Raw genomic sequence first — 13,556 nt, forward strand, 5'->3', positions numbered from 1 at the left:
GTTGTTAAACTCCCTCCATGGCCTCCACCACCTCTCCCCCGACCTCACCACCAGCACCTCCGTCCCTGTTAGCACATTCAGTCTCACAATCCTCCGAGATCCCTTCCCTCCTCGAATTCTCACAACTTGTGCATCCGTAAATTTTTTCACTTGTTGCCAACTGCCTGGACCCTAAGCCATGGAATTCACTCATAAACCCCTTCTCCCTCTCTCCTCGTTTACTATCCTCACTAAAATTTACATCGTTGACCTAATGAATGGTTATCCGCCCTTGTGTCTCCTTACGTGACTCGATGTCAAACTTGGCCTGTTAGTAGTCTGGTGAGTCAACGTGGAACGATTTACGACATTAAAGGGGCTATATAGTTGCAAATGGTTGTTGGATATAATTCGATTTCTTTCTGACTGAAGGAAATTATAAGTGTTTTATTAATCTCAGGTCACGTATAGTGAGATTCTCACTTTTACTGCCACATGCCGAAATCATTACATGGTCCCGTGAGATGTGCTGATGATCAACTAACAATCTGTCACAAAGAACAATGTGTTCATACACGTTATGCATGCTCCGATTTAATCACCTTTACAAATGATTTCTGAGGACAGACAGACATTGCCTTGGTAACAGAATGGTCGGTGGGACAATGCGATCTAAATATGAGCGCAAAAATAAATGGATAATCAATGCACATTAAGGAATTACAGGACCTAAAATTATATTTTTAATCAAAGGGAATAAAATATTGAAACATAACTGGAAAACAAAATCATTTACCTTTGCAGAATTCGCATAGAAACATTAAGAATGATGTGTTTAGACAAACACGCAAAGGCACACAAGTGAACAAACAGACACACAGAGATACAGTCAGACAAACACAGACGTACATACACACACACACACGCACATACACATACACACAGCCACACACAAGTGTTCCCTGATCAAAATTCCTCCCTTAAATTAACGCCAATAAATGTACATTAACATAAATTAACAGGGTTTGAACCACATTGTCCTTTAGCTAATTTTTCTTTGCGCAACAAAGCTTCACTCATACGGAATTCTTTGCATTTTTTATCCTTTGCCACCCCCTGTAGAATGTAATAATCTTGTATATCATTGTAGCTTGTTATTAGATGCGTTAATATAAGAGATAATAAATGATGAAGGCATTTTACAGTATTAGCAATGGTAATCTTTCGCCACCAGGTGGCAGTGATAGCGCGATTGCTTCGATGAAAACAAACATACACTGCCTCAATTATTACTGCTCCATAGCATGTCTATGTTTATATCACAGCAGACCTTCACGCAGTTATTGCTAGTTCTACTTCATTCACAGGTGTTGACATTTCTGTCAAGGCCGACATTTACTAGCCATAACTAAATGCCCTGGAGAATGTGTTGGTGAGCCACTTCGTGTGTGGCATAAATCCAAAAACAGTGTTGGTGGGAAGGGAGCTCTGGGGTTTTGACTCCATAACAACGAAGGAAAAAATCTATATTTCCAAATCAGAATACTGTGTGTGACTTGGAGCGGCACCAGCAGGTGTTGGTGCTCCCATTCACCTGCTGTCCTTGTCCTTCTCTGTCGCAGAGCTCTCGGGTTCTGAAGATGCTGTCGAAGGATTTATCAGAACGGGTGAGGAGCTTCCGTTATGTGGAAAAACGATAGAAATAGCATCCTAGAGCAGAAAAAGTTAAGAGACGTTTTGAAAGAAGTGTTCAAGTTTCTGAAGGGTTTTGCAAGGCCATAACCTGACCTTGTCTCAGTCCATATTATTCTGGGTCCAGTCACGGATATTAGTGCAATAAACTCTGTGCCCATCCACACTTTACACTAGGCCCCTTTTCAGTTATTGCCGCACTGAAGCATGTGTCTGGTTATATTACACTCATCTATGTCCTTATTTATATTACACTAGACCCTTTCTCGTTTATTTCTGCATTATGTTATGCCCCCCCTTTAAGCTCCATGAGGCAATCTCCCTGTTTATATTCGGCGGGGTCTGCCATAGTTATTCATGCACTAAACAGCTCAGAGTGCAGGAGTCCTTATCGCTGTTTATGTTAAATAAGACCCCTTTTCTGTTATGACAGCACTGGACACTCTGTTTAAATTAATCTATTGCCAATGTCAGTTATTGTGGTACAGTAATTTTTTTCTGTGTTAGGTAAATAGACAGATGGATGAAGGGAGGGGTATGTCTCATAATAATTAAAGAACATATATTTGACTGGGTGGGAGGATGGATTTTTTTTTGATGGAAAAATACGTTTAGTCTTGGTCACAGCCATCAGTAGCTGTGTACAATTTCTCATTGCTCTGGTGTTATGTAACAGTTTTGTTGAAAGTACTGGTCGAATCTTATGACAATCTCGGAAATTTGAACTGGATTGAGGGACTGAAGGAAAGGTGAGCCAGAGTGCACTGCAGTTTATACTGATTAGTGGAAATCTCTGTTGTGGCTATTGTACACCGTGTTTTAATGTTAAGGAATGTTTCTCCTGAGGGCCTTCACATTCACGTTTTCCGTGGCTACTGGTTGTGTGACCGAGCCTGAACATATATATATATGCGTCTATTTGTGTCTGTGAGTGTGTCCATACAAAACACATCATTCCTAATGTTTTCAAGTTACATCCACAAAGATGGATTTCCTTCACCAGTTATTTTCACAGCATTTAATCCCCTTTCATTAAAAATGCGTTGAGTGGAATATAAGTGGAAATTTGTTTGTTGATACGTTTCTATCAACAACAGTACGAACGTCGACATTTTCACGATAGCAGTAATGGCTACGATTGGCCACCAGGTGACAGTGCAAGTTGGTTTGCCTAAATTATACCAAAGCAGCACTGCCTCAGACGGCAATAACTGATAAAGGGCCTAGTGTAATGTAGGGATGGGCATGGATGGTTTATATTACATTAGACAGTCTCTAATGTTTTACTTATTTATTATCGACTGATTTGGAATAGTTGTTAAGTCAAACATCTCTACCATTCCCAATTCTCCTTGAGAAATGGCGAATTGCCACCTTCTTGAAAGTATCAAGCGGTTTGAAACTGCATGAATCCCAAGGCCCGCCCGAATTGTATCCTCGGCATAGGAATCACCATCACTTTATAATCCTTTGCAACTTCAGGCACTGAGACAGGGCGAGAGGGCAGCTAACGTTGTATCCTTGTTCAAACGGAGAAACGTATAGACTGAGTAATTACAGGACAGTGAATATAATCTTGGAGCCGGGAATAGTATTGAAAGAGAACATTCTAAGGGACAGGGTGCATTTACATTTAGAATGACACTGACTAAGCCAAGCTTGACAGCAAGAATTTGTTAAAGGAAGGGCGAGTCTGACTATTATGGTTAATTGTTTTCAAGGGATAATAAGGAGTGCCGATGGATACAGTGCATTCGATGTAGTCTATGTGGATTTTAAAATGACCAGGTTCCACATGGCAGAGCGGTTCCGAAATTAAAAGCCAATGTGATCCAAGGCAAAGCGGCGAGGTAAATCCAAAATTGGTTCAATGCCAGGAAGCAAACGGTAAATGACACGGGTTTTTTTAAAATGGGAGTGATATCCCCCAGGCCTTAGTAATAGGACATTTGCCTTTTCTTGCATATATCAATTACTTGGAATTGACTGAAAAGAGCACGATTAAGAAGGCTTTAGATGATACACAAATTGGCTGTGTGATTAAGAATGAAGCAGAAAGCTGTATACTGCAGGATTTCGACCAGTCAGGTAGACATAAGAATGGCATAAGGATGATTGCGAGGTAGTGCATTTATGGAAGGCTAACAAGACAAAGGAATAAACAGTAAATAGGAATATAAGAACATAAGAACTAGGAGCAGGAGTTGGCAATTCAGCTCCTCGAGCCTGCTCCGCCATTCATTTAGATCATTGCTGATCTCATTTCGGCCTCAACTCCAATTTCCCACCCTCTCCCCATAACCTTTCAACCCATTACTAATTAAAAATCTATCTATCTCCTCCTTAAATTTATTCAGTGTTCCGGCATCCAGTGCATTCTGAGGTAGTGAATTCCACAGATTCACGAATGATACGACACAGAGAAGGAAAGTGGGGCTATAGAATGCAGATATTCCTAAAGGTGTCTGGACAGGTAGATAAGGTGATCAAGAAACAGATGGGATTCTTGTCTTTATTCTCCGAGGCATTGAATATACGAGTTGAGACGCTCTGCTGGAACTGTGTGAAACACTAGTTAGGCCCGAGTTAGAGTGTTCGGTGCAGCCTTGGTCCAGGAACTATAGGAAAGTTTTGTTTGGGCTAGCAACGTTACAACGGAGATTTACGATGACATTACCTCGGCTGCAGGAGGTTTGCTATTTGGGAGGATTGGTTAGGTCTGTTTACTTTTGAACAAAGGAAACTGAGGGAAGACAAGGCTGACTTGTATAAACTATGAAGGGTCTGGAGAATGTGGATACAAAGCCCCATTTCTCCTTGGTTGAGAGTCAATGATAAGGAGGATCAGAAGAAATAGGAGGAGGATTAGTCCATTCAGCCCTTCGAGCCTGCTATGCCATTTAGGAACATCAAAGCTGTTCTGATTTTGGCCTCAACACCAGTTTCTTGCCTGCCTCCCATAACCCATGAATCTCATGTTGATCAAATATCTGTCTAACTCAGCCATGAATATATTTAATGATTAGCCTCCATTGCGTCCTGGGGAAGTGAAGTCCAAAGACTAATGACTCTCTGAGAGAAGAAATTCCCCCTCATCTCCGCCTTAAATGGAAGAAGACCGATTTTGAAACCGTGTCCCATAGTTGCAGATTCCCCTGCGAAGTGGAAGCATGTTCTCAGCATTTACTCTGTAAAATCCCCTCAGAACCTTTGAGGTTTCAATCATATTCCCTCGCATTCCTCTGCTCTTCAGTAAGTACAGGTGCAATCTGATGAACTCTTTCTCATAAGGCAACCCCTTCCTCCCAGGCATCAGCCTAGTGAACATTCTCTGAATTGATTCCGATGCACATATACTTCTAATAACAGAGACCATAACTGTACTCAATACGCCAGGTACTTTCTCACCAATGGCAAGTACAAATATATAAAGAATTCCCTGCTTTGAAAGTCCATACCCCTTGCAATAAAAGGGATTATCTATTTGCCTCCCTACCTCCTTGCTGTGCCCGCATGGTTTCTGTGATCCGTGTACAAAGACACGCAGATCTCTCTGCACTGACGAATTCTGCAGACTCTCAATTTAAATAAAATGTTGCATTTCGACTTATCCTGCAAAATTAGGTAACTTCCTATTTTTCCAACCTTATATTCCATGTGTCAAATTTCAGCACAATCACTTAACTTACCTAAATATCATTGTGGCCTTTTTGTATCCTCCTCAGAACCTGTTTCCCTTCCCAGCTTGGTATCATCAGCAAATCTGGCTATAATACAGTCGACCCCTTCATCCAAGAGTAAATATGTCATGGCAAATGTTTTCACCCAAAGGATGATGAGAATCTGAAACTTATGATGTGAAAGGGTTGTAGAAACTTGAAGTGAAACAACCTAAAAGGTTACAGACCAAGAGCTGGAAAGTTGGACAAGGCTGGTTACTGCTTGTTCGCTGGGATGAAGGCCCCTCTTCCGTATTGTAGATTTCTATGACCCTATTATTCATTGCTGTTAGATAGGGAGTTTCAGGGTTTAGCCCCAGCGACAGTCAAGAAATAACGATATATTTCCAAGCCAATGTGGTATTTGGCCTTGAGGGGAACTTATAGGTCTGTCCATAGGTCTGTTACACTTGTTCCTCTAGGTGCTAGCAGTCAGGGGTTTGCACGGCGCTGTCAAAGGACAGTTGGCGAGTTGCCACAGTGCATTTTGTAGACGGTGCACACTGCTGTATTTGTGCAGTGATGCTGGAGGGAATGGGTTTATAAACGGCGGATGGGATTGCCAATCTGGCGCGATGATTTTTCCTACATGGTGTCTTCCTTCTTCCGAATATAAGAAATAGTATTAGGAGAAGACCATGTGGTTCCTCGGGCCTGCTCTGGAAGTGTGTTGTTGGAACTGCCCTGATTCAGGCAATTACTTCCCTAAAGTTTGCATGGACATTGTGGACAGATTGTGGGGAGTCATGAGGGGCGTCACTGGCCATACAATGTGCTGCCTCTGACCTTTTCTAGATTATTTATATATGTTGCTGGTTCAGTTAACTTAATTTACTGCTGTGACCCCACAATGTTGCTGGTGTTGGATTCCGTGATGGTAATGTCAATGAATAACAACTGGAGATGGTTAGGATCTCTCTTGATGGAGATGGTCACTGCCTGGCATTTGTAACACGTTATGTCAATTTCCACTCATCAGCCAAAGGTTTATTATTGTCCAAATGTTTTTTTTCTCCCTCTGCATGGAGACATGAACTGCTTCAGTATCTGAGGAATCGTGAATGGTGCTGAAAATTGTGCCAACATTCGTGAACATCGCTACTTCTGGCATGATTATGGAAATAAGGTCATTGATGAAGCAACTGAAGATGGCTGGGCCTAGGACACTTTCCTGAGGAACTCCAAGAGCGATGATCTGGCGTGGGGTTTCTGGCCTCCAGCAACAGCAATCATTTTCATTTGTGCTGGGTATGACCCAATGAGTTTCCCACCTGATTCCCATTGACTTCAATGTTGCTAAGGATCCTTGGTGCCACAATCTGTCAACTGCTACCTCGATGTCAAGGGCATTCACTCTCATATTAGAAGTTCAGCTGTGTGCCTTTGTTCAAATCAACAACGTGATGTAGTCGGGAACTGAAAGGTCCTTGTGAAGCCTAAACTGAGCATTGTTGAGCAGCTTGTTGGTGATGAGCTGCTGTTTGATTGCTCCGTCAATGACACCTTCCATCAGGTTGCTGATGGCTGAGAGTAGAATGATTGAGGGTCAATGGGCCGCATTGGATTTGTTCAGCAATGTTTCACCATGTTACAGCTTGAATAGGCTGACACCCCATTTTTAGATGCTCTTGTTGCTGCATCTGGCCTACTCTTCTGAATTCATCGTTGAACAATCGTTGATCCCCTGGCTTCATCCTAATGGTAGAGTGAGGGTTATACATCCCATGACTTGCATATTGTGGGGGGATAAGAATGTTGCTCAAGCTGATGGCCTCACTGACACACAGTTTTAAATTGCCAAATATTCTCCAAATCTATCGCATTTAGCATGATGATTATGCCACACAACGTGATGGGTGGTACTCTCAGTCTGAAGATGGGTCTTTGTATCCAAATGGAAAGTGCAGTGGACATTACACCAATACTGACGTGGAGAGATGCATCTATGCCAGGTAGAGTAATGAGAGCCGTCTCAAGTAAGTTTTCCCCTTGAGTTCACTCGACACCTTCCGGTGGGGGGGGGGGGGGGCGGTCTGGTAGATATGTCCTTCGTGAGTCGGCCAGCTCAGTCAGTATTGGAAAGGAAATGTTCCACCGTCGCTTGCTCTGCTGCCAGGAGTATTCATTACTCCTGGAGTCAATCTTGAGGACCCGCCAGGGGCACTCCTTCCCGACTAATGTCCCCCCATCACTTGTGGGTCAATCAGGCGTGAGGATATTGGTTGGAAGGTATTAACATTGAGCAGGACTATGTCAGGCGGGTGTTCCACTAGTCTGCGTTCAGTGTTTCTCAGTTGTGGTAGATGTCCTCAGATGATTGTGTGGAGAATTTTATAGAGTTAATAGGCTGTCTGTATCTTTGCCTGTGCCTCGGTTGATGCCATTTGGCTTTTCTGACAGTACTCACGTTTCTGATTCTCGTAGCCGTTTAATAAAAATGACTGCACACAGAGAATTATTAGAGGGAAATTAAAAGTTTATCTGGAATCCTGTCGGGAAAAAAAAAACATTTAAGGGGCGAATGTATTTCCGAAACGGAGATTTATATATCAGGTGTGTTTTGATGAGTCTGAGAGATGCGCTTTTCCCATTACTGATATTGGATGTATTTTTAATAGTTTAGGTGTATAAACTTAACTAAATTTAAATTCCCAAAAGCTTTGTTAAAAGTTGAGCTCATGTAATATCTGTTTGTGTTACATAAGGCCCTTTTACAGTTATTGCTGCACTAAACTGTTTATGTTTATATTTCATAGGACTTGTCTCAGTTTTTAATGTAATGGGCCATGTTTAAGATTATTTTAAACCAGGCCCTGTTTCAGTTATTAAAGAACTCGTGCAGCTTACCATTTAAATTATACCAGGCCCTATCTCTGGTTACAATACACTGGACCCTAACTCAGCCACGGCCTGGCCGTGGCGCTGCCACAGATTCACAGCGCAGAAGAGGCCCTTCGGCCCATCGAGTCTGCACCGGCACCTGAGAAACACCTGAACTACCTACCTAATCCGTTTACCAGCACTTTGCCCATAGCCTTGAATGTTATGACGTGCCAAGTGCTTATCACTATCCCAGCCATTCAGCGGCCCAGGTTCATCTTCTGGGGACATAGATACAAATCTCACCACAGCAGCTGGCGGAATTTAAATTCAATTGAGACAAGAGCCGTTCAGAAGCTGGGAATTCTGCAAATGCCTGTCCACAATCTACAAGGCACATGTCAGGAATGTGGTGGAATACTCCCCAATTCTCCGGGCAACAAGGGCAGCAGAAGCAAAGGAACAACATCAACTGGAAAGTCCCTGTTACTTCCCTATTCTTGGGTCCAAATCATACAACTCCCTTCCGAGAAGCACTATGGGTGTCCCTACAGCACGTGGAATGCAGCGGTACAAGAGGTTTGCTCACTACCACCTTCTCAAGGGCAATTGTGTTTGACTATTGAATGTTGGTTCAGCTGGAAACGCCCAAATCCTATGAATGAATAAAAAAAATGGAAGTGGAACTGGATCGTTACAATTTTAATTGCTGTAAACGCATCTGGTTCACTAATGAACATTCGGTAAAGTAAATCTGCATCCTTCCCCAGTCAGGCCTAAATGTGACTCCAGGCCCACAGCACGTGGTTGACTCTTAACTATCCTCGGACTCTGAAATTGTTTAGCAAACTATTCAGTTCCAGGGCAGCGGAGCATGGGGGGAAATGCTGGCCGTGTCAGAGATGCTCACATCTCCTGGATGAATAGAGAGAAATAAATATTGCAGCCTAGTGAATGATTAAAAACAACATTTGTAAAAGTACTCCCTATTGTGTTTCCATGAGTATTGTACATAATTATTCTGGGTATTATGTTTTATAAAGCATTTGAAGGTCGCAGAGAGGATGAACAGGACGTTGACGCCAATGTTACAAGACCTTGGAGATCTTGAATCGTTTTCCTTAGAATAGTGGATGTTAAGAGGGGCTTTGTTAGAGGTATTTAAGACCATGAAGGCAGTTGATACGTAATGACTGGGTCATGCTTTCCTTTAAATTACACATGACTCTGCCTCAGATAATAGTGCAAAAGGCCTAGTCTCAATTTGTGTTTTACGCCAGGCCCTGTTGGAGTAAGTGCACTGATGCATACATCTGTTCACATTAGACAAAACCGTCTCCCTGTTTGTATCATTCGAGCCACGGAAAAGGTTATTTAGCATTAAACTGTCAATATTACGCTAGATGTTGTGTATCTCAGTCTCTCTATCTGTCTATCCATCTAGCTGCGTACCTGTCTATTTGTCTGTCAGTCTATCTATCTATACTTCGAACCATCCATCTCGTAATTTCAGATCATCTATTACCGTTAACATTTCTTGATGCTGACGTCTTTTTCGAGCTCTTGTGTGGCAAGTGCCTATTCAGATTCCAAAGTGAGTTTAGCTGCCCTCAGAATTCAGTTCGAAAGTAGATTAAATCACATGGAGAATAAAGGACATCGACCCACCATTCTCTCTGTTTGTTGACAAGTGATCACTTGTGCGTCACTGGTGTGTGTGATGATCTGTGCAAGAGACGGTGAAAATGTAACTGTACTTACACCTGACGTGAGGATAATCAATCTGTAATTCTCTCACTTGGAAAGGAATGTAACACTTTCCACTCTCAATGAAATTCAATAAAAAAATAATAATTTGTTTCTGTTTCCATTGTCTTGTGCTGCATGTTAACTTCACTATTTCCTCACCAGTTTCCAATACGTTTGCCATGATATAATTCAATGTTTACTGGCGCGGGTAAAGTATTAGCTGAACAGAAACATGGTATAGGGCAGTCATAACTGAGAAGGGGCCCACTTTAAAATATAAAGACATATATTTTCCGGTGCAATTTTAACAGAAACAATAGTGTAAAACATTATAAATAGAGATAGGTTGCAGTGCAGTAACAACACAGTCAGGACCCAGGGTAATATTAACACATACATTCTCTAGTACAGTAATAACTGAGACGTGGTCGAACGCGATTTATACAGACACGGGGTAGGGTTCACTAATAACTGAAACAGAGCGTTATATAATATAAATAGAGAAATGCTCTAATGTAGTAATAACTGATTCGGGGGCCGGCCTGAAACAGAGGCTTGATTAGCACAGAAATAACTGTGTCAGAGCCTTGTGTAATAAAAATACAAATACCAGATAATGTATCCATAAATTTCACAGGTTTCAGCAAAACTAAAACTGTGACTTGAACTCAAAGAGTAATAATTGCGGCAGGATCTGGTGTGATATAAAGTGAACTAGTTGCTAGAGAAATATTTCTCCTCATCGCCCGTTTACAAATCTGCCTATATATATATATATATATATATATATTTGAAGCTATGATCAATGGATATTGACACAATGAACAGAAGGAATTGGTTTTCTCTGCTAATTCTCTCAAAACCTTTCATCATCTTGGAAATAGCGATTAGGTTTCTGCTTAATCTTCTTTATCACAAGCAGAATGCTCCCAATTTGTCCAATTTATTGTTGTTACTAAGGACCATTATCTTTGTTAGCAAACTGGTTACCCTCCTCTGTACACTTTCTGAGACCTCAACACACTTCATAGGATCTGAAAATCACAGATATGTGCGGCACAGAAATAGGCCATTCCGCACACCCTGCCCATAATGGCCTGAAATGAAGTATCGAGTCTAATCCCACTTCCCAGCTTTTGCTCCAGGGCCCTTGAGGCTATAGTACTTCAAGCAAACATCCAAATATATTTTGATATGTGATGAGGGATTCGGTCTGGAACACCATTTTATGCAGTGAGTCCGAAACACCATTAAACACTCCTCAGGATAGACACGAGACAGTTCAGACGCAGAGTAAAGCTGCCTCTACTTTGGTAAATTCCGGGGTGAGGCAGAGTAAAGCTCTCTCTAAACTATTCCACCAAACACTCCCAGGACATGTATAGCGCGGGATTGACACAGGACCCTCTACATGATTCGATCGAATGCTCCCAAGAATGGTGCAGCAGTATCAGATGCAGAAAAAAGATCCCTCTACAATGTCCCATATACCATTCACAGGAAGGCATAGGAATGTTAATTTGCAGAGGACTGCTCCCTTTAGACTGTCCCGTTAAATACTCCCATGTTGCTGAGTGCACCAGACACATTTTAGAGTTAAGTTCCTTCTGCGAACAGCCAGCTATTTGGTTAAAAGTCAATGAATAGGGCTGAGATTAAACTTTGGTAAGATACTGACTTCATGTTATGAGTTACAGACGCTGACCCATTAATGAGAGGCCAGACACGGCCGGGATAGGGGAGAAAGGGATACAGAGCGGGAGAGAATTTTTTTTTTTTTTTTTTTGTAAAAATATACTTTATTCATAAAAAATCTTCAATCACATTCAAAACCATTTCAAAAACAACATTACAAGGGTACAATCCAGGTTAAACTTTTACAACATGTATCACCAGGTGCATCAGTACAAACAATATTACAATCATTTACAGCCTTTCATTTTGATCTGTACAGCCCGAGGGGCTCTAAACAGTTCCCAGTCTCTCGGTGCGCTGTGGTAGAAAGGTCTTAGACAGCGACCCTTCCCCATTGCGCCTTTGCGGCAGCTGCCCCAAGCTTTAGTGCGTCCCTCAGCACGTAGTCCTGGACTTTGGATTGTGCCAGTCCGCAACAATCGGTCGGGGACAACTCTTTGTGCTGGAAGACCAACAAGTTTCGGGCAGACCAAAGCGCGTCTTTCACCGAGTTGATGATCCTCCAGCTGCAGTCGATGTTTGTCTCGGTGTGTGTCCCTGGGAACAGCCCGTAGAGCACAGAGTCCTGTGTCACAGAACTGCTCGGGATGAACCTCGACAGCAACCACTGCATCTCTCTCCAGACTTTCTTTGCAAAGGCACAATCCACAAGGAGGTGAACAACGGTCTCTTCCCCACCACAGCCACCTCGAGGGCAACGTGCAGAGGGGGTGAGACTCCTGGCGTGTAGGAAGGATCTGACGGGGAGGGCCTTTCTCACCACCAGCCAAGCCACGTCTTGGTGCTTGTTGGAAAGTTCTGGCGATGAGGCATTCTGCCAAATGACTTTGACAGTCTGCTCGGGGAACCATCCCACAGGGTCCACCCTCTCCTTTTCCCTCAGGGCCTCTAGGACGTTACGTGCTGACCACTGCCTGATGGACTTGTGGTCAAAGGTGTTTTTCTGCATAAATTTTTCCACCAAAAATATGGAACGCTTCACGAATTTGCGTGTCATCCTTGCGCAGGGGCCATGCTAATCTTCTCTGTATCGTTCCAATTTTAGTATATGTGCTGCCGAAGCAGAGCGGGAGAGAATGCAGGAAACTCCGCAAACACATTTTCAATTCTACTATATACCTGATCAATGGAGGCTTCGCCAGTTTTGAACACAGATATCACCTTTACATAGTTATCCTATAACTTAGAGAAATGTTCCAAAAATTAATCATTACTGGAATCCTTTGTGTGATTTGCATTTTTCTCTGTTGTTATTTCTATGTTCTGTTGGTGGGGAAACATATTGTATTTCTGTCGCTCAATATTCTATTCTGAGATTTCTATTTCTGTGTTTATTTACATAAACGCCTCACTGGTTTCTAAGTGGTGTTCACGGCAGCAGAATCAGATCAACAGTCACTTATTGATTATGTTCAGCTCAAAACAAGTTTATTTTAAGAATATTCACAGATGGTATAAGAAATGAACACAATTATCAGAAAACCATTTGGTACAGATGTTATTTATTTTAAACAAAAGAAGCCATTAAATTTTTAAAAAATGTTTCTGTAAATTCTGCTGCTTAAATCAATTAACCATTTCTGAGCAGCTTGATATTCGGCTGAATATCGATTGGTGGAAGGACTAACCCCTTTCACGTAAACATGTGTGAATAATGAACAGAGAAATGGTCTATAATCACGTTCATCTCAGACTTTCTAACACATCAGCACGTGTGTTTTGAAATGTTCACTTTTAGTAAAATCTTTTTGATTATAGAGCACATTTCACCATCTCAGGATGTCCCAAATCACATATCTCATTAACCTTATTCATGTACATTATTTCGAATTATAATCTCTTCTGTCACGTTGGAACTACAGGAGGCAATTTGTGCACAGGAAGCTCCCACCAACTGAGATG

The 13,556-nt window shown here is 42.0% G+C and overlaps 1 non-coding gene across 1 annotated transcript; it reads right to left on the reverse strand.

Moving 5' to 3' along the window:
- Positions 1–12,616: 12,616 nt before the first annotated feature.
- On the reverse strand, positions 12,617–12,719 carry LOC144675340 (U6 spliceosomal RNA). Its single transcript, XR_013574939.1, has one exon. It is a non-coding gene; the product is annotated as a U6 spliceosomal RNA (small nuclear RNA).
- Between the last annotated feature and the right edge of the window lie 837 nt (positions 12,720–13,556).

Source organism: Cetorhinus maximus, unplaced genomic scaffold, assembly GCF_964194155.1.
Source record: "Cetorhinus maximus unplaced genomic scaffold, sCetMax3.hap1.1 HAP1_SCAFFOLD_958, whole genome shotgun sequence".
NCBI classification, from domain to species: Eukaryota; Metazoa; Chordata; class Chondrichthyes; order Lamniformes; family Cetorhinidae; genus Cetorhinus; species Cetorhinus maximus.